This window comes from Triplophysa dalaica, chromosome 9 (genome assembly GCF_015846415.1).
Source record: "Triplophysa dalaica isolate WHDGS20190420 chromosome 9, ASM1584641v1, whole genome shotgun sequence".
In the NCBI taxonomy this organism is placed as follows: domain Eukaryota; kingdom Metazoa; phylum Chordata; class Actinopteri; order Cypriniformes; family Nemacheilidae; genus Triplophysa; species Triplophysa dalaica.
Genome location: NC_079550.1, coordinates 3,390,992 through 3,414,622, shown reverse-complemented (window position 1 = coordinate 3,414,622; position 23,631 = coordinate 3,390,992). Strand labels below are relative to the sequence as shown.

General features: G+C 39.2%; 1 pseudogene; it reads left to right on the top strand.

The window, feature by feature from the left end:
* Nucleotides 1-12,841: 12,841 nt before the first annotated feature.
* Nucleotides 12,842-23,631, top strand: part of LOC130428673 (uncharacterized protein K02A2.6-like) — a 30,474-nt pseudogene continuing 19,684 nt past the window's right edge.

The window sequence follows — 23,631 nt, the reverse complement described above, 5'->3', positions numbered from 1 at the left end:
TACACCAGTTATGTTTTTTGTAAAGTATGTTTTAAATTTAAGTAAGGTCTAGTCCTTGTTTAAGATAATCTCTGTCCGGAAAACCACTTTAAAGCTCTCATGCAGATTTAGCTTCTCTCCATAGCCTATCCGTCCATTTTAGGGTCCGGGCTGACAAGGTGTGGAAATTGCAGATACCATGTTTTGCTTGAAAAGGACTGGAAGAGGAAGCTTTATTTCTGGGAAAAGCGTACATAACTATGGGATTCCTTTTGTGCCAATAAGTACGAACGCGAAATAAAAAAAACCAAACAAAAATAAACAACACGAAAGAAGAAATACACTTTGAAAACGAAAAAAATGAACTCAAATTGCAAGCTTTTAACATACTTTCAAACAAACTGCATTCATCATCAAATGTTTTCTAAATATCCTTTTCGAAAATCATTGTTTATAAATACGATGCCCGAGATTTCGTTTGCGCTTCATTATTTTTCGTTTACACTGCAAAAAGTTACGTTCGGACTTCTGGCACAAACCTCTCGCCTGGGCGGGAGTTAACAGTGCTTTACCCTCATTGGCTAGTCAGATTTTGATCGACAGGTCCGTGACCTGGAAGTGGAAGAAGTCTTAGTGGCGGCGCGCAACTTTAGAAATCGATCTGGAGGTGGACGGTGAAGTTACTTGTGATTAGTTACCTTTGTTATTAAACGTTTTTTTTTTGCTACAGCTTGGATTGAAATGTACGGAGCCCGTCTAGTCTTTTTGCATAACCTTACATTTTTGGAAACATCTACTATTCATTTATAATTCTTAACAAGTAGTGCTGTTATTTTCCTCAAATGCGGTCAATTATGTAAATGAATAAAAGGAACCAGTGTTTAAATACATTGTAAAGACTACTGTCTAGTAACTCTGTCTTTCTCTCTCTCTGTTTACCCTTATGTGTTAAAACTGTTGAGCGCAGATTGTTTATTCCTTATCATATGGTATGGACTGATTTGATTTAATTCAATATTACTTTGACTTGAGTCTACCTTATAAAGAGATCCTTTATATTTTAAGTGTCAAACACAGGATAACTATTAGTCTAAAGACACTCAAAAAAATCATGTGTAGAAATGGACTATTTGGATTTATTGACAACACAAAAACAGCCCAATTAGGGATATCCAGCGATACTTACGACGTGGAGATGCTTGACCCACTTGCTGGAGAGAGGAGCTTCATCTATGGCAAAAGCAAAGTTTTCCAAATTTAGGGATATATGACAGAAGTCATTCATCTGATGTCTTATATGTCCCAAAATAATCTGAAAAGTTTTCTGTATAGCAGGAATACAGACCCTCATGTCATTTAATTTCTGTTGAACAAAAAATATGTATTTTGAGAAATGTGTGGTGTCCATTACATGGAAGGCTACTATTACAACTAAAACTACAACTAAATTGCTTCCATTATCTACCCCACTTGTAAGTCGCTTTGGATAAAAGCGTCTGCTAAATGACTAAATGTAAATGTAACTAATAATAATCATATTAATAATACTAATTATTATTATACAATAAGGGCAATGTATTCTGGTTATCAACATTCTTCAAATTATATGTTGTGTTCTGCCGAAGGAGGTCACAAGTTTGAAACGATCTACATGTTTGTTTTGATTTTATGACCGACATAATTTCACTTCGATTCATGCTGTCCTTCGTTAGGGATATTTTCATGTTAATCATATTGTCCGGCACAAAAGTATTTTTATGCTTTAATAAGATTTCCTGTGTCTCAGTGGTAAGAACATGGCGATTGGTTCGATCCAGTATATTGCACAACTTCAGAAACAAATGTATAATATAATGCAATGTTCGTCGCTTTCAAAGCATCAAAAATACTTAAATTATGTAATGTTCCGTTTGAATTCTCTTATGTATCGAGAAAAAAACATGATCTTTCTGTATGTTTCCTCACTGGTAACCTACTCCCTTGCGAAGCTTATAGTTTTTTGTAATAATCACTTGTTTTTGGGTATTGATTATTAGCAAACCCATGGATTTTACTACGGCAACCATGTTCTAAACAGTAGTGAAATAAGGGCTGTATGCTTCATGCAACATTTTAATAAATCCATGATTCTACGTTTAATAACAAAGGTAACTAATCACAAGTAACTTCACCGTCCACCTCCAGATCGCTTTCTAAAGTTGCGCGCCGCCACTAAGACTTCTTCCACTTCCAGGTCACGGACCTGTCGATCAAAATCTGACTAGCCAATGAGAGTAAAGCACTGTTAACTCCCGCCCACGCGAGAGGTTTGTGCCACAAGTTCGAACGTAACTTTTTGCAGTGTAAACGAAAAATAATGAAGCGCAAACGAAATCTCGGGCATCGTATTCATAAACAATGATTTTCGAAAAGGATAATTAGAAAACATTTGATGATGAATGCAGTTTGTTTGAAAGTATGTTAAAAGTTTGCTTTTGGAGTTCATTTTTTTCGATTTCAAAGTGTATTTCTTCTTTCGTGTTGTTTATTATTATTATTATTTTTTTAATTCGCGTTCGTACTTATTGGCACAAAAGGAATCCCATACATAACCAAAGGTAATATTAAAAGCATATGTATTGTACATTTTAATGACTTAGGATGTCACACTATCTGTTTAATTAAGATGTCAGGGTTACTGCAGAAGATGGCTTGGACTTGTCAGATTCCCTTCATGTGTTCTGTGCACATTACGTGTTCCTCCCACGTCTGGAGCATGACGTGACCTCTACAGTTTTTCTGAAGGCTGGGACAATCATCCATTACAGTATGAAAGTGGGCTCACCCCTAACCAGCTGTGGATAATGGGACACATGCACAACTCTTCTGGTTCCCAGGGATGGGCAGTATTTCAAATACATGTATTTAAAATACGTATTTGAAATACAAAATAGTATTTTGTATTTTAAAGCCTTTGGAAAAATCTAATGTAATTTGTATTTAAATACATTTAAGATGAGTATTTTTGTATTTTCAAAATACTCAAAATACTTTGAGCCAGTCAACCTTTTTATCAGGGTGTTTTCGTCCATCAACCAACATAATTCAGGCCAGACACGCCCTTCCCCAGCCCCAACATTCATGCACGTAAGGATTAATGGATTTCTTCACATATAAATTGATTAGGTTTTGGGTCATTTTTAGGTCATTATGTGAAAAAGGTTTTGAGAACACTTCTTAAACCCTCAGTAAAACCCAGTTAACTTCAAATTGTGACATTATAACAAAACATATCAATATATGATAACATTAAACACACTAAATTGAAATACAAAATACAATACTTATACATTTTTAAATGCATTATTTTCTTTTAATTAACGATTGTATTTAACAAAATAATCTCCATCAGTTTAGTGTATTGATTGTGTGCATCTGTGATGACACTGATGAATGATACACCACACAAAATCTTTAGCTTTTAGTAGAAAAAAAACAACCTTTGGGTGAATAATGCCAAATTCTTATTTTATTTATTTTAGACAAACTTTCTATTTTTCTACTGAGTTCGAAGTTATGATTGTGATAAAACATAATAAAGTATATTTTTTTATAAAGTTTCTTTTTTTGTAGTTGTGTATTTCCTACCGGGCAGGGGAAGGGAAGCGGTAAATAAAATGAAAATAAAAGTTTCTTAGCAGTTAAACACATCATGCTTTTCGGCGTTTAGAATAGGCCCAGATAGATTTCAGCCTAATAGGGGTACCTGCACTGAATCACCAATTTCACATGTATTTTGTGTATTTTCAAAATACAAAATACTGTATTTGTATTTAAATAAAATTTTCCACACAGTATTTTGTATTTGTATTTAAATACACTTTTCCACACAGTATTTTGTATTTGTATTTTAAATACATTTACTTGTATTTATGCCCATCCCTGCTGGTTCCAAATCTGTAAACATTTCTTTGTTCAGCTAAACACAAAGGAAGATATTCAGAAGAATGTTGGCAACCAAACAGATCTCAGCCCCATTGACTCCCATAGTGTTTATTTTCCCTACAACGGCGGCAAATGGGGGATGATATCTGTTTGGTTACTGACATTTTTCGAAATATCTTTCGGTGTTCAGCAGAACAAAGTAATGTTTACAGGTTTGAGACAACCTGAGGGTGAGTATATGATGATGGAATTAAAATTTCTGTGTGAACTATCCATTCAAATCAGTATAAAATGTTTATTAATGTGTAAACTGAGCAAAGCTTGCATACCTGAAGTTGTTACGATCAAAGCTGTTGAGACAATAGACTGTTTTTTTCCCTCTTTTATCTACACCACTGATAAACTGTCTCGTTTCAATCTCTGCAAACATTTCTACACAACAAAGACAGACAATTTAAAATTAGACAAAGTGTCTGTTTTAAAAACTTAAACATTTCATAATAAGCAAAGTTAGCATTCCCTTTTTGGAACTACTTGCTAAGAGCACCAAAGTCAACACCTGCTTCGCCAAAAAAAGATAACCTTCAGTCTGCATTTGAGAAGTTTTCTTTTGACGCTGCCACTGCTGCACGTCTCTATTAAAGATGTCATTCCGAGAAACGCAGATGGGAAAGGTTTGATCAACTTTACTGCTGATCCAGTTTAAAATCTCCCCAGAACTTCAAAATAGAAATAAACAAACCTGAAACATGAGTGTATCAGCAAAGCAAGACAGTTTAAAATATTTTTTTTAACCTTGAAGAGTATTCATTGGCTCACTTAAGTTGATCATATCAGTTTCATGATATTCCGCTGTTCTGCACAAATACAAAAATAAAAAGTAAATGCTTAACTTGAGTTTATTATTTCGAATTGCAGGCCAGGAATCATTTAAATTATTAATTGTTGGGAGCTGTCCCTTTAAGGTCGTTGATTCTGTGGGCTCTGGTGACTGCATGGGGGGAGGAGCTACGAAAGAAAACGCTAAGAGAGAAAGCCATGTTGTTTTCATTTTTAAGTTTACAATTCCAGTTTGAAGCTATAATTTAAAGCCACGGAAGACTGAATAACGAAAAGATCTTAGTCCCCGCTTTCAGTGCTTTTAATCTCATTACACACTAAATGTGTGTATGTTGTTTTCTACTCTACTTGGATGTACAGACCGATGGGGCAGGCTTCAGCTTAAGTAATGTCACAGGCTTCCTGAAGTAAAAGTAAAATGTGTGAGGCAGTCTAATACACCCCTCCCTCCACTGGTCTAATAAAGTAGCCGAGACGCCCCTACTCCTTGACAGCCTAAAACAAAAAGCTACAATGAAGTAAGTATGCAAATGAAACAATATTTATTGTCCATGTCTTTCCTTCTGTCGTGAACTCAAGTGTTAAATTCAGGGTTAATAATCACAAAATAAGACAAAGTAAAAGGTATGGTCTATTTGTTTTCTTTTACACTCACTACAACTTAATCCTTTTCAATGTAAAAGCTCTAACCTTTTTACCTGTACAGAGATAAACGCAATGAAATAAGAATGAAATATGAAATTATTTCAAAATCAAATAAGAAAAACACTTTTGTTAACACCACTTATGATGAGTTTTCAGTTTTCAAATAATCAGGCAATCACATTAAAAAAAAAAAACCATCAATATACACAATGAAATTTAACTTCTGGAAGAGCACTCACGTGTTATGTCCCTTTATGTGCTCACTCACTTCACTTTAGTTTCTGTGATTCAACTGAACTCTCACAGTTCAATGTTCCTCGAATCAAAAATATATAAATAAAAAATAGGAATAGATTGAAAACCTCAGTTGAGTTGTCCTGACGTAGCGTGCGTTGAAATCATCTTGAAGTTTCGCAGCAATATCACTCAGTCAATGAAAATCTCCCCAACAAAAATGAGTAAATCAACAGTGAGTCAAAAGAGAATGAATCAAACTGAGGTGAATCAAAAATTAAATGAACCAACAGGGATGTATTAAACTGGTATACACCACTTGAGATGTCAAACTGAGATGTCGTTGGATGGCAGGGTAACACAAAATAGTCTTAAACTCAAATCTTCAAAAAAAATTATGTTCCGCTCCAACTGCAAGCTGAACGCTCATTTGACACTCAAATGCGCGTGACTAGCCGTCTCGAAACACTAGTTCGTACGAGTGCTCCTCAATCAAGGTAGAAGTCCAAACTTTAACCAAAATATGAAAAATCTCTTCAATCGTCTCGAATCAAACTATGTGTACTGTAAATGCACTCACAGTTCTCGTAGCCTTCATAAAACATTACTGCGGCACTCCAGAAGTCGAACGCAATGCGACTCACGGATCAAACTCACAAAAAAAAATACGAAACGCGGAACACAGCTTCCCAAAAGAAAAAAATGCACTTAACGTCGTCCTTTATTCGACCAAGCCCCGATTAACTTTCACTTAAGTTACTTTATCCGACGAGCTTCTCAATACCACACTCACTTTTCTTCTGTCAGTCTCTCTTCACCGCGCTCTTCTACGTTTTTTACGCACCCACTTAACGCCCAAAACCAATCCGCCCGTCAAAATAAAAGTTCCCCAAAGAATGAATTTTTTGGATAATTACATCCATCCATCCATTTTCTACCGCTTATCCGAACTACCTCGGGTCACGGGGAGCCTGCGCCTATCTCAGGAGTCATCGGGCATCAAGGCAGGATAAACCCTGGATGGAGTGAAGGATAATTACATATAGCTTGTTAAATATTCATGCAATATTTGTTGCATTTAGGTGCTAAACGAGGTTAAATATGCTTTTGTGAAACGGAGACGGCTTTAGAAATGTTTGTTGTTGATTGTAGCACGTATTATTCCCATTATCGGGATTACTATATTAAGATTTGTAAGCATATAATTTAATGCTTACTATCTGAAGCTAATACTAAATTGGTTGTAGAAAATTGTTTGTTGATTTGAACAATATTGGATAGTAATTGTGATAGTAATTATTTTTTTCTGTTTCCAGTTTGACCGCACACACACGTAAATGAGCACAAATACTTTCAACTAAATTATAATACAACAACAAAGACCAAATGTGTACATTGTGAGTTCTGCACGAGAGGAATAAAGGACAAAATCAAAATCTCAAGTTAATGTTATCATTTCATGGGTCACATTAATATTAGATAAAACAATAAGTGATCTTAAAAGTAATCTTAAATCCTTTTAGTAATTTACCGTAATCCACCGTGGGCTGCTTGTATTTCAATAACATCACTATTAAATATCCCCTTGCACAGTGGACACTCTGCAGTCTGATGTGACATTCAAATACAGAGTTAAATTATATACATAATATAATTCAAAGTATACCTTAACAATGGTATAATTTGTAGTATCAGGTTAACTACTGGGGTAGGAACCTTGTCTAGGTTGTGGTTGAATGGGGGGATGATTTAATAAGCACGGGGTTCAAAGAGTGGCAGCTGTGGTCCTTGTGTTGAGCCTCCTATAAAGGTTACGGTGTACCTATAAAACACACAACATGGTGTCAGAAGTGAAAGCTTTATCTTGACGGACGTCTACAAATAAGGCATAAAACGGGACGCAGGCTAGTTGTTTCTTTGTTTTCTCTCCGCCGATTACCAAAGGGTTGGAGCTAATGCTAATGCTAGCGAGCTCACAGGCGGCAAAATGAATCAGTTTCTAGTTTCTCCCCCAGAGAAGTTCACATTCAAAGCCGAAGACTGGACTAAATGGATTAAACGCTTCGACAGATTCCGCATTGCATCGGGATTAGAGACACAAGCAGACGAAAATCAAGTGAATGCATTGATTTACACAATGGGAGAGGAGGCGGAGGATATACTGGTTTCCCTACACCTCAGCCCAGAGGAAGCGAGTGAGTACAACACAGTTAAGACAAAGCTGGATGCTCACTTTGTAGCACGCAGAAATGTGATCTTCGAGCGGGCAAAGTTTAACCAGAAGCAGCAAGAAATGGGCGAGTCAGCTGACAGTTTTCACACAGCGCTGCACTGCTTAGCAGAGCACTGCGGATACGGACCTCTGCATGACGAAATGGTGAGAGATAGACTTGTTGTGGGTCTGAGAGATAAACGCTTGTCAGAACAGCTACAACTTGATCCCGAACTGACTCTAGAGAAAGCAATTAACAGAGCTCGACAAAGCGAGCAGGTGAAGAAGCAACAAGAAATGCTAAAAACGAACTTCAAAGCAGATCTTTCTAACGCTCAGCTTGACAGCATGCACGCGCGACAACGCAACGGGGCACGTGCAAAACAACACAAGCCACAACACAAGCAAACAGATAAAAAACTGAATGAACGACAGCCACAATGCAACAGATGTGGTGATTTAAGATGGCATAGCCTACAACAATGTCCAGCTAGAGAGGTAATATGCAATAACTGCAGAAAGAAGGGACATTACGCCAGAGTGTGCAAAACCAAAAGAATATGTGAAATGCATGTAGCTACAGTAGTTGAGGACACTGGTGAGGAAGTTGCATTTCTAGGTTCACTGTCAGCGGACGCAAATGACAGTCCATGGATGACAGACATACACGTGGAGAATCTCAGTGCACACTTTAAAATTGACACTGGCGCAGACGTCACCGCTATATCTGAAAGGCTGTATAACCAGGGCCAGTTCCACAGGCTGGAGAAGTCAACCAGGGTTCTGCTGGGGCCAGGAGGGACTCGTCTGAATGTGAAAGGCAAGTTCACAGCCACTCTCAGAAAGAACAGTAAAAGTACTAAAGAGGAAATTTACGTCGTGGAGGGGCTGTGCACACCACTGCTTGGCGGGCTTGCTGCAGTGGCACTGCAGTTGGTTGCCAGAATAAATAACATCAGCCTGGACTCCAGAGAGACCATTAAAAGAGAGTTCCCAAAGCTTTTCTGTGGACTAGGTAGAATGGAGGGCGAGTACAAAATAGTACTGGAACCAGGCGCTCAGCCTTTCTCCCTCTCAACTCCTAGGCGCATCTCCCTCCCACTCCTGCCAAAAGTTAAAGAGGAGCTGACCGGTATGGAACAGCAGGGAGTTATCTCAAAGGTGGAGGGGCCGACTGAATGGTGTGCGCCTATGGTGGTGGTGCCGAAACGCACGGGCAAGGTGAGAATAAGCACCGATCTCACAGAGCTGAACAAATCAGTTATGAGAGAAAAGCACCCCCTCCCATCAGTTGAACACACTCTAGGACAGCTCGCCGGGGCCAAAGTGTTTACAAAGCTAGACGCCAACTCAGGCTTTTGGCAGATTCCACTGTCCAAGGAGTCATCTCTGCTAACCACTTTCATAACTCCGTTTGGGCGGTATTGTTACAATCTCCTGTGTTTTGGGATCTCGTCGGCACCAGAACATTTCCAAAAGCGCATGTCGCGCATCCTGGAGGGCCTGGTGGGGGTTCTGTGTCAGATGGACGATGTGCTCATTTGGGGAGCCACACAGACGGAGCATGATGAGAGACTGTGGAGAGCATTGTCGCGACTGCAGGAGGCGGGAGTGACGCTCAACGACAAGTGTGAGTTTTCTAAGAGCAGGATAAAGTTCCTAGGGCAGGTCATCGAGTCATCAGGCGTTAGTGCTGACCCTGATAAAGTGAGCGCAGTAAAAGCTATCCAGCACCCAGTAACGTCAGCGAGGTGAGACGCTTCCTGGGGATGACAAACCACCTGGGGAAGTTCCTGCCTCACTTGGCTGAGAGAACACGACCACTCAGAGACCTGTTGAAAAAGTCCAGTATGTGGGCCTGGGGCCCGCAACAACAACAGGCCTTCAATAACATAAAAGAAGAACTGACGACACCCCCAGGGCTTGCTTTGTATGACCCGAATGCTGAAACGCTTGTCTCTGCTGACTCTTCCTCATATGGGATGGGCGCTGTTCTTCTACAGCGGCACACAGACACAGAGTGGAAACCTGTGGCGTGTGCCTCGAGAGCCCTCAGCAGCACTGAGCAGCGTTACGCCCAGATCGAGAAAGAGTCGAAACTGGCCCCCAGTTTGCATCGGAAATCTTCAGACAGTTCGCAATTTGCGTCAATTTGCTCTTGCAGGGAAACTATATACATTGAGCACTTCCCATTGCTGCTCACTGCTTTTAAAAGCTGTCCATTATATCGATCTGGGTCAGGAGGGATGATGATCAATTTCCGCTGCCCATCTGCAATTCAAAATATATAACGGATTATATAAATAAACAATCTATAATATATCTATAAACAAAAAAATCTAAACAATCTTACACACCTGAGCACTTGTGCAGTAAGCATCCTCCACAGATATTTCCGAGTTTTGGATAGGCATTAACAAGCACCTCTCACAGCTTAATTATCAAAGGTAGAGTAAAACCAGCAACCTTTGATTTACCAGTTCAGTGGTTTAACCCACTAGACCACCATCTCACGATGAAGTGAAATGGTAAGTGAACGTGAATAAATGAAGTGAACACTTGTATTATATGAATTACATTGCATGTACACAAAGCTGTTAGTAGGTCAACACTTAAAATTGGTCATTATTTGATGCATTTCATCTCGCTATAGGCTGCAGTGAAGACCTTCTAAACCAGTGTTAATCTGTTGGCTTGCGAGATCGACTTTCCTACCCTAATAAAACGTGATTAAGCTTGTTTGTGTGTTTTATTAGCGTTGGGACTAAACTTGGCACGAAAGGGTCAAGTTATCTCTCGTGCCAATAGTGAGTAACACTGTCCTTAACAATTGTATTCTTTGTCACTTAGTAATAAGTGACTGTTAATCATGTCCGAATTAAAAGACAATCTTAACTGAGACGATGAGTGAGCGCATGGCTGTTGAGCTGTCATTTTGGCTCTAGGGGGTTTAAATCGGCGCATGCGCACTACGTGGAATCGATCAACCTTCCCTAGGAAAGTAATGCCTGTAACCTGATGACGTATTTTTGACAGTCTCATCGCACGCAGCCCTTCGTGTTCGTAATTCGCACTTCGTGCATGTGACAGAGTTGTGGTTGTGTTTGTAAAAAGTCATTGTCGTAGAATTTGAAGTTGTACTCTAACAAACAAACCAAAATGTCATACTTGTAAATTGTCGTGGTGGAAGATTTTGGAATCCAAGTCTCACAAAGAGCTTAATTACATACATTTTTTTAAATTACTTACGAGTAAAATAATATTATTACACAGATTCTTTCAGTCACGTATGTTTATTTTTGACAGTGATTTTATTTCATACATTGTTCATTTTGATAAGCTTCTGTGTTTCTCACTTCATGATGAGCACCAGCTCACCGCTCTACAATTCACACACTTTACTGGAAACTGATACAAAAATTACAACACATTTTTGTTTCGATTGTCTTATGTCAACTCAATAAATCATCCTCCTCTTTATTATCCTTTATGAGATGTTCAGCGGGTTTTACAGCCTGTAGTTCATCGTATCCCAAGAAAGGCGCCCCATTCTAATCTACTTATCCCGAGCAGGCACCAACATTAGCTGCAGTTTTAGGATACTTACGAAGAGGCACATCCTGATGTCTATCAGATTGTTTGGGACTACAGGTCAACAGGGAAAAGAGCAAGCTCTCCCCCATGCAGAGCATCTTTTTTCTCATTATGGAACTCGACTCTGTCTCCCTGAGAGCGTGACTGACTACTGATCGCTCACAGTCAGTGCTGAACTGCTTGAACCTCTTCAAGCGGCAGTCAGCGGTACCCCTGAAACTATTTCAGAGGCTCCTGGGGCACATGGCGCCCCAGCCCACACCAGCACTGGCTACAGAGTCAGGTTCCTTGGAGAGGGTGTCACACGGGCAGCATACGTATGGTGATCACGCCTCTGCCAACGCACCCTAACCCGTTGCTCTTCAATTATCTTTTTGCGGACGGGGGTTCCCCTTGGGCAGGTTGCAAGGCGTGTCGTGGTTGGGGTGCCATGAGCAACGGGCACGCAGTGTCGGGGCGTTGGACGGGCCCTGCCTGTGATGCCATATCAACTGCCTAGAGTTGTTGACTGTGCTACTTGTCCTGCACGAAAGGTTGTTTCCTCTTCAGTGCAAGCACGTGCTGGTCCGGTCAGACAGCACAACTGCCATGGTGTATATCAACACCAGGGTGGCATTCGCTAAGTTTCAGTCGACTTAAAATCTGAGCATTTTAGTCTTATTTTGGTCAGAATTATCCATGACTATTTTCGTCTAGTTTTAGTCAACGAAAAACTGATGACATTTAAGTCTAGTTTTAGTCAATGAAAATTGTATTTTAGTCTCTTAGTATTGCAATTATGTATAGTATGAGTACCTAGTAGTGTAGACGAAACCAAAATTTTCTTTTAGCCAAACCCATTTTAAACAAGGTTATCTTATTATCTTATTGTTACCTTATAGACTCAGAATAAATCCATTCCAGACACGGAAGATGCTCTGATTTGAATTTACGGCCATAGTAAGGGGTGGGAATCTCTACGCTCGACACGATGCAATTCGATTACTGCGATGCGATGATAAAATGATTTTCTATGCATATTTTCCCATATAAATTTTCATGCTGTGTGACTATTACAATCAAAGTATATGTAATGACCCAGAGCGATTTTACTTCCAATATCCTTTATTAATAAACAAATGGAAGTGATTTTGCAAGTCAAGTGGAAGGTTACAGTTGCCAGCATTGCAAAGAACCAACAGGAAAAGATTGACTGCCCTAATTGCCCTTAAGTAGCATACAGATTCAGTAATTGAATGCAAACTTTTTTTGCACATAGCACTGGAGCTAGAGAGGTTGAAAGTTTGTTAGCACATGACAAACATTTTTGGCACAAGTATAAATTGTCGTTTGTAATCATTAAGAAAAATGATGCAAGTGCAGTTCATCATGAAAAGGCAGGAAACTGACAAAAGACAATCATGTTCCATACAGATGGATAAACTCCCGCTCTACCTGCTCAACGGGTAATTATATACAGCTGCAGCTCTTTGGTGAGAGCGTGCCTGAGAGTGCGTGAGAGTTAAAGCAGTGTGGAAATGGTTGTGCAAATACAAACTTCTCCTCTGATCCAGAATGAAATACTGTTTGTTTTGTGGTGGTGGTTCGCTGTCTAAGTGAACAGTTTCTCTATTAAGAGTATGCAACAGTGGTTGTAACCTTACCTGACTCCGAGAACTTTTCTCTTTATAACACCTTAAGAAAAGAGAGGATTATACTATTTTCTTTTCTTTGGTTAAAATGTTGGGTAATTAAAAGGTTTTGTAAACCTGATGGTTATTTTACTTTTCTTCATTTTCTTTGGGAAGCAGTAGGGAGAAAGAGCCTTCTTCCCCCCCACTTTTATCCTGTTTATGTAAAGTGAGGGAGCGATAAAAATCCATTTGTTTGCCTCTAAAGAAGCGTTGTGTTTTCACTCTGGGACAGAGGAATGGATTGTTGTCCGTCCGATTCCTTATTTATTAATTTACCTTTGTTATATCTCCTCTGCCGCCCCTAGACTGAGATGGGGACGTAACAACTCAGACACGCAGAACAGCCAGATGAAATTTAAATAACAGGATTCCGCTCCGCATCTAGGTTAAAGCATCAGCCAAAATAAAGTTATAACATTTTGTCTCGTCTCGTTTTAGTCAATGAAATGAAGAGACATTTCAGCATAGTTTTTATTTTGTAAACTACATTTAGTCTAATTGCTATTCGTCAAAAATATTGCATTATACCTTTGAGTATAGTCATCGTCACATGACCAGCATTGATGTTGCATCTCATCTCATTTTCGTCACTTGATAAAGGTTTGTTGACGACCATATTTCGTCATAATTTTAGTTGAAGAAAGCAGCACTTTCGGGACGTCTATGTGGTCCTGGCGGGCCTTCCAAGGTTCCATTTTTGAGCCCCTGGGAGACACCCCTCTTTCTCATCTCTAGATGACGATGGCTCTATAGGTGCCGCTCACTTCTATCAAGAGGGTAGGGGTTCTACAAGCATTCACCGTGCCTATGAATTGCCTAGAATTCGGGCGCAGAGATTGTCACGTTATCCTGTGACCCCAGCCTGGCTACTTCTCCATAGTTCCGACGACTCCCTTTCGGGACCAGGTAGTGAACTTGCAGGCGCTCAACCTTGTCTGTGTTGTGTCCAGTACGCGTACTGCGCCTCTACTTGGACAACACACAGAGCTTCAGGAGCTCTGAGCAGCTCTTTGTCTGTTTCGGAGATCAGCAGAAGGGGTGGGCTGTCTCCAAACAGAGATTGGCGCACCGGATCGTGGACGCCGTCACCATGGCGTACCGGTCCCAAGATCGACCGTGCCATTGACAGTGAGAGCTCACTCCACCCGGAGTATAGCCTTGTCGTGGCTGGCTCAGGGCGCCTCTCTGGCAGACATCTGTGGAGCAGTGTGTTAGAATAGGCCAAACATCTTCGCGAGGTTCTACAGCCTCCGCGGTGGAACATGTCTCTGTCCGAGTCTTGCATGGTAAGGCCAGACCAGCAACTGGTTGGGCATACGCCTGCGAAAGCACCTTCCCCCTCCTAGGTGGGTCAGCGTGCTTTTTTCACCTCCCTTCTTTCCCCATTGAGTGAAGAATAGGCATTCAATCCATCACTAAGAACCTCCTGCGGGCGGGCTGGGCAGCGCAGCCCTGCCTCCTTAGGCCGGGTATCAGCTGAGTTATCTAGTGTATAGCTCCAACGAAACCAAGTGCTCCAGATGTAGTAACCCCCCAGCAGGGTGGTTAAGTCTGATGTATCCTCATAATTAGTTCACACCTTGGTAACCCTTGACCTTCCCTAGGTGGACCTCTACCTTAGGGCACTTCCTTCAGTCCACACATTCCTCTCATGAGTTCTCCACTGACGGCGAGACCATGCTGATGTCTCTTCTAAACTCCTCCCTACGGTAGGAAGTGGTCTCCGTAGCGCGTTTCCTCAGTGAGGAAATAGCGCTTCCCCGTGGCACTAATGGTGCACAGTGTTGGGTAAGTTACTCTGAAAAAGTAATTAATTACTAGTTACTCATTACATATTCAATAGTGCAATTAGATTACTGTCCATATTACTCTCTCCAAAAAGTATTTAGTTACTCATTACTAATTACTTTCTATATCCTACATCAATCTTGATTAGTTAAGTGATTCAAGGATAGACATGAAACGATTTAATACATTCAAATAAATAATATTACTAACTGACCAAAGTATTACAAATGTGAGAATTATACATTAAAGCACAGATTTTAAAGTAAGACTATGAATTTTGATGCCAATTACACTATTGCACACGCATATATTTCCTCATGTATTTAGTTTAATTACATCAAAAGTAACTGTAATTAAATTACAGAGAACATATGAGTAATCCCTTACTTTACTTTTTCAAGGGAAAAGTAATTAAATTACAGTAACTAATTACTTAGTAACTAGTTACACCCAAAACTGATGGCGCAACAGTGGCCCTTACGATGGCTTCTCGCTGTTAGAGAAACAAGGCCTCTGAGACCCCCTACCAATCCGGCACCGTGGCGATTTCCATTGGAACCCCATGTGTCGGTTCGACAGAATGTCTTGCTCCCTCCATCAGGGAACAGTGTTTACATCTGTAACCAAGACGAAACACCAACTCTGACATTCTCTCTACACAACACCTATCAACTTCAGTCACCCCACCTCCTGCACTTTAGATCAGTGAAGAGGATGTGTGCAGAGTCTTTAGGAAACGAAAAGACAAGAAAAGCACCAGGCCCAGATGGTATTTCACCGGCCTGTCTTAAAAGCTGTGCTGTTCAAATGGCCTTCATCTTCTCAAAGTCTTCAACAGATCACTGGATCTGAGCACAGTTCCTTCCTGTTTCAAGCAACCCACCATAATCCCCATCCCAAAGAAACCCAAAATCACAAGACTGAATGACAACAGACCCGTCACTCTCACATCTGTGGTCATGAAGTTATTCGAGAAACTGGTATTGGTTTATCTGAAGGATATCACAGAACCCTTACTGGACCCCCTGCAGGTCTGTTGAGGATGCAGTTTACATGGGGCTGCATTTTGTCCTGAAACATCTCGATAGACCAGGGCCCAATTAAGGATCCTGTTAGTGGACTTCAGCTCCGCTTTCAACAATATCATCCCATCACTGCTCCAGACAAAGTTAACCCAGCTATATGTTCCTGGCTCTATCTGTCAGTGGATAACCAGCTTTCTGACAGACAGGCAACAGTTAGTTAGAATAGGGAAACTCACATCCACCACCCACACAATCAGGACTGACGCCCCCCAGGGATGCGTTCTCTCCCCACTGCTCTTATCCCTGTACACAAATGACTGTACTGCCGAGGACCTATCTGTCAGACTTCTGAAGTTCGCAGACGACACCACACTCGTTGGCCTCATCCAGGATGGTGATGAGTCTGCTTACAGACAGGAGGTTGAGCAGCTGTCTGTCTGGTGCAGTCATAACATCGTGGGACAATCACTTTGGGTTTATTGCCAAAGCCCAGCAGAGGTTGTACTTCTTACATCAGCTGAAGAAGTTCAACCTAACACAAACTCTATTAAAACAGTTTTACACAGCAGTCATAGAGTCTGTCCTCTGCACATCAATTACTGTCTGATTTGGCTCTGCCACAAAGTCAGACATCAGAAGACTACAGAGGACGGTTCAGACTGCTGAGAAGATCATTGGTGCTCCCCTGCCCACCCTCCAAGAACTCTTTACATCCAGAGTGAGGAAAAGGGCTCAGAAAATCACCCTGGACCTCTCACATCCAAGCCATCATCTCTTCACAATGCGGTCGTCTGGTCGGCGCTACAGAGCACTGAGCACCAAAACAACCAGACACAAAAGCAGCTTACTCCCTCAGGGCATCTACCTCTTGAACAGTTAAAGTTTTTTTTACATGCAATTAAGAACTTGCGTGCAAAAAATGTATGTGCAATTAATAACTCTGTGCAATAATAATAAAGTGCAATATTAAATAAATCCTGCAGATAATACACTATCTATTTTTTTGCAACTTTTTCTGTGAATTATATTTCATTCTGCTGTATATAACACATACCTATTACTACAATAGTCTATTCTTATTTTTTACTTGTACATATTTACATACACACATAGCTGTACTCTCTATAGCTTTACTCTTATGTTTATTGTATTATATTTCTTAATTTTTTATACCCAATGCCCCTCATTTAAATCAGCTGTGTACTTTATTCTATTGTTTGATGGTGTCTGTGTACTGTTGATGCTGATTCTGTGTACTGGATGCTCCTGTCACCAAAACAAATTCCTTGTATGTGCAAACATACTTGGCAATAAAGCTCTTTCTGATTCTGATATCCTGTAACTGTTGAATTGTAAATGGCAGTAGAGGAATTAACATCTGCTGAACAAAATCATTTTATTTCTTAAAAATAATATTGTAATCAGGTTCAAGAATGTGGAAGAAAGGAGGCGGGGTCGGCGTGGACTGGGAGACAAATATCTTTATTCTTGTATTACTCACAAGACAATACGCTTCTCTTAAACTCAAAATAACAACAGCTCTGCTCAGCTTCCTCAACATATAGTTGGTATCAATTACTTCCGGGTTACAATCCACGGTAGAATCAGCTTCCAGTCTCCCAGCCCGTCTCTCTCTGAATCTGCCAGCCTTTAAGCTGTCTCCTCACCAATCACTGAAATGAAACGCAGGTGATCTTAATCTGCATTCGACCTACTTGCTTACCGTCTTTCCCGTGTCTCTCCTTCCCGGTACAGACATCACTAAACCACGCCCCCCTTGCCACAAATATATTAACAGTTTAGGTTATAAACATTCAATAGTGAATTTAACAGGAATATCAGGAATAAAACATAACAAGATGTATAATGTCTTAAATCATTGTAGTTGTCGTGTGAAGCAAATGCTGATTGACTGTATGTCTCTCTGTCTTTCTCTCACCTGTGGTTGAGTTAATGATGTCACAACCGCCCACCTGCTAACAGCTCCGACTTCCATCAGCAGGATCAGAAAAATCCTTTTAGGGGCCTCCAAACGGTTTTCAGCACATCTGAAAGAAATCTAGAGGGGTTATTCCAGCGTTTCCAATCTGATTTAACTTCTACAGAGACCGCTGAACTGTTTGGCTTAACATCAATCACAGCGCTCTACTAAATTGTGCGATTTGTGTTTGCATGTCCTTTATTAAACCATGCCCTGTTCAGCTAATAGCTGCTATTTGTTCTTGTAGTGAATTGAAAACGAGTTACAACCATCAGTTTAAGATTAACCAGCCAGACATACAAACAAGCACAAGCGTCTTCTCATGCGCAACATATATCTGTGGATCTCTGCCGCCATTGGCTGTATTCCGACAAATTCTGAGAAAATTCTGAGAAAAACTCATGGAAGAGAGAGAGGGAGAGATAGACAGTGTGAGAAAGGCTCATTCCTCTTAAGCAAATCTCTTCAGATCTCTGGGTTTCCTCTGTTATCACAGACCTGCAGACACACAGAGAGGGAGAGAGAGAGCGAGGGAGAGAGAGCAAAAAATTCGGACAAATATCACACATCTCCTGTACACCTATCACACACCTAACCAGTCTTGCACTCGAGCAGGCAAGAGAGCAGATCATACTAAAACAAACAAATCCATACACTAACGCAAAGAATTAATATGTTCCTGTACTCATATATAATGTTTTAACATATAGAATACACTGCTCATATAACATTATAGTACTTTGAACCAGTGTTACTAATTACATATTCAATATTGTAATTAGATTACTGTATAAATTCTCTCTAAAAAAATTGGTATTACTTATTACCAATTTCTTTCTATATCCTCTTTTAATTCACTTAAATAAATAATATAAAACTACATAAAGTAGTATAATTAACCGACTAAACTATTACAATTGTGAGAGTTATACATTGAAGCACAGATTTCTTAAGTTAGACTTTGAATTTTGATGTCAATTCCACAATTGCACACACATATTATAAACAAAGTATTTAGTTTATTTACATCGATAGCAACTGTAATAAAATTACAGAAAAAAATTGAGTAATCCCTTTATTTGCTTTTCAAAGGAAAAGTAATTAAATTACAGTAACTAATTACTTAGTAACTAGTTATACCCAACCCTGTTTTGAACAATATATAATAAATAGCTCTTTTTCATATATTACAAAATATAAGCACTCGTTTCCAATATGTTTTATTTCAAATTGCATATTTTCTGAGACCCCGATAAATTGGCAATACTTGGTTTTAAGTAAGTATTTTTATTTTCTGCTAAATTAAAGTTCAATAAGTTTTACTGAGTGTGACGTTAATATTTTATTTATCCATATTTATCCTCAGGAAATTAAGTAGACAGAAATAAGTACACAAAGTTTCATGTTTAAGTTAATTATCTCAATATTTACATATATTTATTAAATATCTCAAAGTTTCTTTACATATGTATTATCTTTACATATTTCTTACTCTTAATATGCATAAATCAAACACCTTGACTTGTGCAACCAGAAATGAGCAAAATGAGTTGGGTTTAAAGCAACCACCTCCTAAAATAGGCATGATTCTTGTGCTGAATATAAATCAATAAATGTCATACGCTCCAGAATAAAGTAAACTATTACAAAAAGTAAATTGGGAACAGGATTTTGTACTCTTGTCATATCACATATAAAAAGCTAAATGGTTGTTTACTGTAATTGCTATTAAGCATAATACACACCATACAATAAACACAAAACAAACACACAATAAATTGTATTGTCCAGCTCTTAAGTTTGATTCAATCAAATTTTTATTTAATGGTTTTCTGGTTATTAATATGGCTTTGACATCATCAAACAGAAGAGAAAAACATTGATCAATTATCTTTCAACCGTCATTTGTTTCTAAATCTGCAGCAGTTTCATGTACAGTCACAAATATTTCTGCAGATTTCTGCTGGGTCTTATGGTGATATTTAGTTGGGCACTAATGGCCTCTTGTGGTATAAATCTCTAAATTCCTGTCAGATTCACTCTCCATGTGTTTCCGAAGAGCCGCTGTGTTCACATAATGAGTCACGACATTTACTGTTCAACTAAAGACTAAAGAAAAAAAGAGTTAAAGAACACAATTCTCTGTGTCTCTCTTATTTTATTATTTAAGTATTAAACCCTTATTCTGTTTCTGTTAAAGCAAAAAGATATCTGATGTGCTTTACATGAGCCAGGTTTTGAAAAAAATATCAGATATAAATACAATAACAAAAACAATCTGAAATACAAATTCTCACAAAATCCAGAATATTCTGATTCCAAATTTCTCAGGTGTTGCTCAGGACAATTGATGGAGTTCTCATTTGTGTTTCATATACGCATACATATATTAAAAATATAAACTTCTCAGGAAGGAATAAAAAGAGAATGAAACCTCCATTCTCTTCATGTGTTTACACAGTTACACTCTCATTTCATTCCTTTTCATTCATTTGAATGTAGATTATTGAGGTAAAATAATCTGGATTTCAGTGAATTTGATGAAAAATTTGTGAGTTCATATTAAGATCAATAATATTGTTTTTTGATTTGACAAATCTGAGCTCAGATTGAGACATTAACATTTCTTCTGAAACTCATTTGTGAGACATGGATGAGACTTAAGCAAGAGTTTCCGTTTGATCTCAGTTTAGTCTGATTGATGTGTAGTATAAATAAAAGAGATATTAAAAAGGTCTCATTTGCGATTTTTCTTACGGGGAATGTGAGTGAGGATTCTGAAATGATAGCTTGATGGTGATCGAAGCTTCAGTTTATAACCTGAGGTTCTGCATTTTTCTCTCTTCTCTCTCCTCTCTCTCTCTCTCTCTCTCTATCTCTCTGTGATGGTGTGGGTTTACAGGCTCTTTAGTCATGTTTCTCCTCTTTGAAACACAAAGATTTGTTTTAAAACAGCTGAAGATTCAGCAGACGCAGCTATTTCACACATTTACTGTGAGTAATGAGCTGTGTGCATGAAACATACCTCTAAATCCCACCAAAGCCACTGATAATGAGAATCTCACAAGAGTGTCTCTCTGACTCACACCAACATCACCTATTTTAAAAAAAGTTTATGCATTCTCTTATATAAACATTTCCTCAAAATTGCACCCAAATGTCTGAAATGAAACCACTGAAATTTCACTCAGAACCTTAAAATTTGAAGCATTGACACCCAAACCATGATATTATTAACGTACGAATAGTCATGTTTATGTATCAACACGTTCAGTATTTATCATCTCACCGCTGTGACTCACTGTTGTTTCTGTGTAGTCAAGCAGGACGTGTTTCTGATCCAACACCGCTGAAGCATTCATATAAACCTGTTCAATGCTTTGTATTGTTGGGATGTGTTATGAATTGCAATGGGAATCATCTGTTTGTGTGTTTGTGTACTCGTTTTGGTTTATACATTGAGGCGGAGGGTCTTTCTAAAATAAATATGATCAAAATCTCACAATCTTACTGTAGTTGAGTAGGCGGGGCGAGACCGTGGTTCGAGTCCGGTGAGTAATTGTGAATTAGCGCCAGCTGTGCGCACACCGGGCTCGAATCACGTAGGAGATAGGCAGCATATAAAAGGAACGAGCGACCGGACCATCGAGGAGAGAGGACCGGGCCCGAACTTGTGTTATGTTTGTATTTGTATTTATACTTGTGTTTATGTTATTTCGCCGGCGGTCGTCCGTGAGGGGCCGCTGGCTGTTTTTATTTCTGTTATTAAATGTTTTGAATGTTTGCCGGTTCCCGACTCCTTCCTTCCATTTTATGGAGATGTATTACACTTACCAAGACCCTTAACAAGCCCTGAAGACACAAGGGAAGGTGAATGTTTGATAAGAATATTGTTCTAGAATTGAAAAACATCCAGGAACACGTTCTGCTTGAATAAATCACATTGAGAGATATTATTTGTTTATAATTATTTCGATAACACACCTGTGATTCTTTTACTCTCTCTATCTGCTAAGATTGAGAATCTCATTAATTCAATCCCTGAAAGATTATTTTGCCTCCTAGATTAACTCTGATACTCATTCTGTTTTACAATTCAAAATCATCAAAAACACTCATAGAAATAAAAATCACACGAGATCTCTTTAATATCTCAATTATGTATCCTAGACATAGGTGAGAATAAATGAAGTCTCATCTGGTTCTCAGCTATGTCCTCAGTCTTTAGAGTTTCAGATAGGATTTCAATAATGTGTCAAACAGTTTGTCAAATTTGTCAAGTCAATATTAACTCAACTTAACTTTATTTATATAGCGCTTCTTACAATTTTCGTTGTTACAAAGCAACTGTACATGAGAAACATTGAATAAAAGAAAAACAACTAAAGGTACATACCTGTAGAAACAAGAAAAAAGGTGAAAACAACGAAAGACAGATATACAAATGCTCCACACACACAATATGCATACATACTTACACACATTGACATAGACGCACACACGCACAGTGAAAGCACACATTTGAGAAAAAGGAGAGAGAACCACAGGTCAAATATTAAACGGACTATAAATTCTTATATGCAATATTAATTATGTTTAACTTGTAAATTCTAAAGCAGGCCCCCCGGCTAGGCAAATAGTGCAAATCAATATGCAAACGGTGGCGAGGAACCCAAAACTCCAATTGAGAAAAAAAAACTCAGGAGGACCCAGGCCCAACCAGGGGATTCCAGTTCCCCTTTGGCAAAACCTGCTGCCTCTGCACAAGCTCAACAGTGCTTGCACAACAAGGCTAAATAAAAAAATGAATACACTTACTGTGATATATGCACTTAATGTCTCTATGCACTTGAGGGCGCTCGAGCGCATCCTTTTGTATGTTGTACCAATATATGAAGAAGCCTGAGTTCTTAGTAAATACACGTAAGTTATCATGGCATTTGTCTCAGCGTATTATTCATGTTATAAAAAGAGATAAGAACATAACATATTGGCGATGAGGATTACCTATGTCGAACTCATAATCTAATGCGACGGGAGACAACTGGCTACTGTTTACGGCAGATCTGACCAAAGTAGTGACCTCGTGGAGCAACAACCCGACAAAAATGGCTGTGTTTATCGGTCATATGGATGCCTTTGATGAGTCAGGCGAACAGTGGGTTACCTACATGGAAAGGTTTGAACACTTTCTTTCGGCAAATGACATTGCAGACGATAAACGAAGTTGCGAAGTTTAATTACTCTGGATAAGCCTGGGGCTAAATCATACGATGACATTGTGACTGTTTGAAAGAACATTTCTCTCCGAAACCGATCGTGATTTCAGATTTAGGTTTCATAAACACAGTCAACTGGAGACAGAAACAGTAGTACAGTATGTCGCAGTTTTAAAAAGGCTTAGTGAACACTGCGAATTTGGGACATATCTGCAGGATGCTTTAAGAGATCGCTTCGTGTGCGGACTGAAAACGGAGTCTGTGCAGAAACGGCTGCTGACGGAAGCAGCGCTCACGTTCCAAAAGGCAGTGGAGATTGCAGTGTCCATGGAAACGGCAACAAGAGAATCGCAACAGTTAAGTGGCTTTTTGAAAGTGAACGCACTGTCGTTGCAAGAGCAAGAAGGTCGCAAATGTTATCGTTGTGGTAGAACGAACCATGATGAGAAAGACTGCCATTACAAAGAACTGCAGTGCCACAATTGTGGTAGAAAAGGACACATTTCCAGAGTGTGTA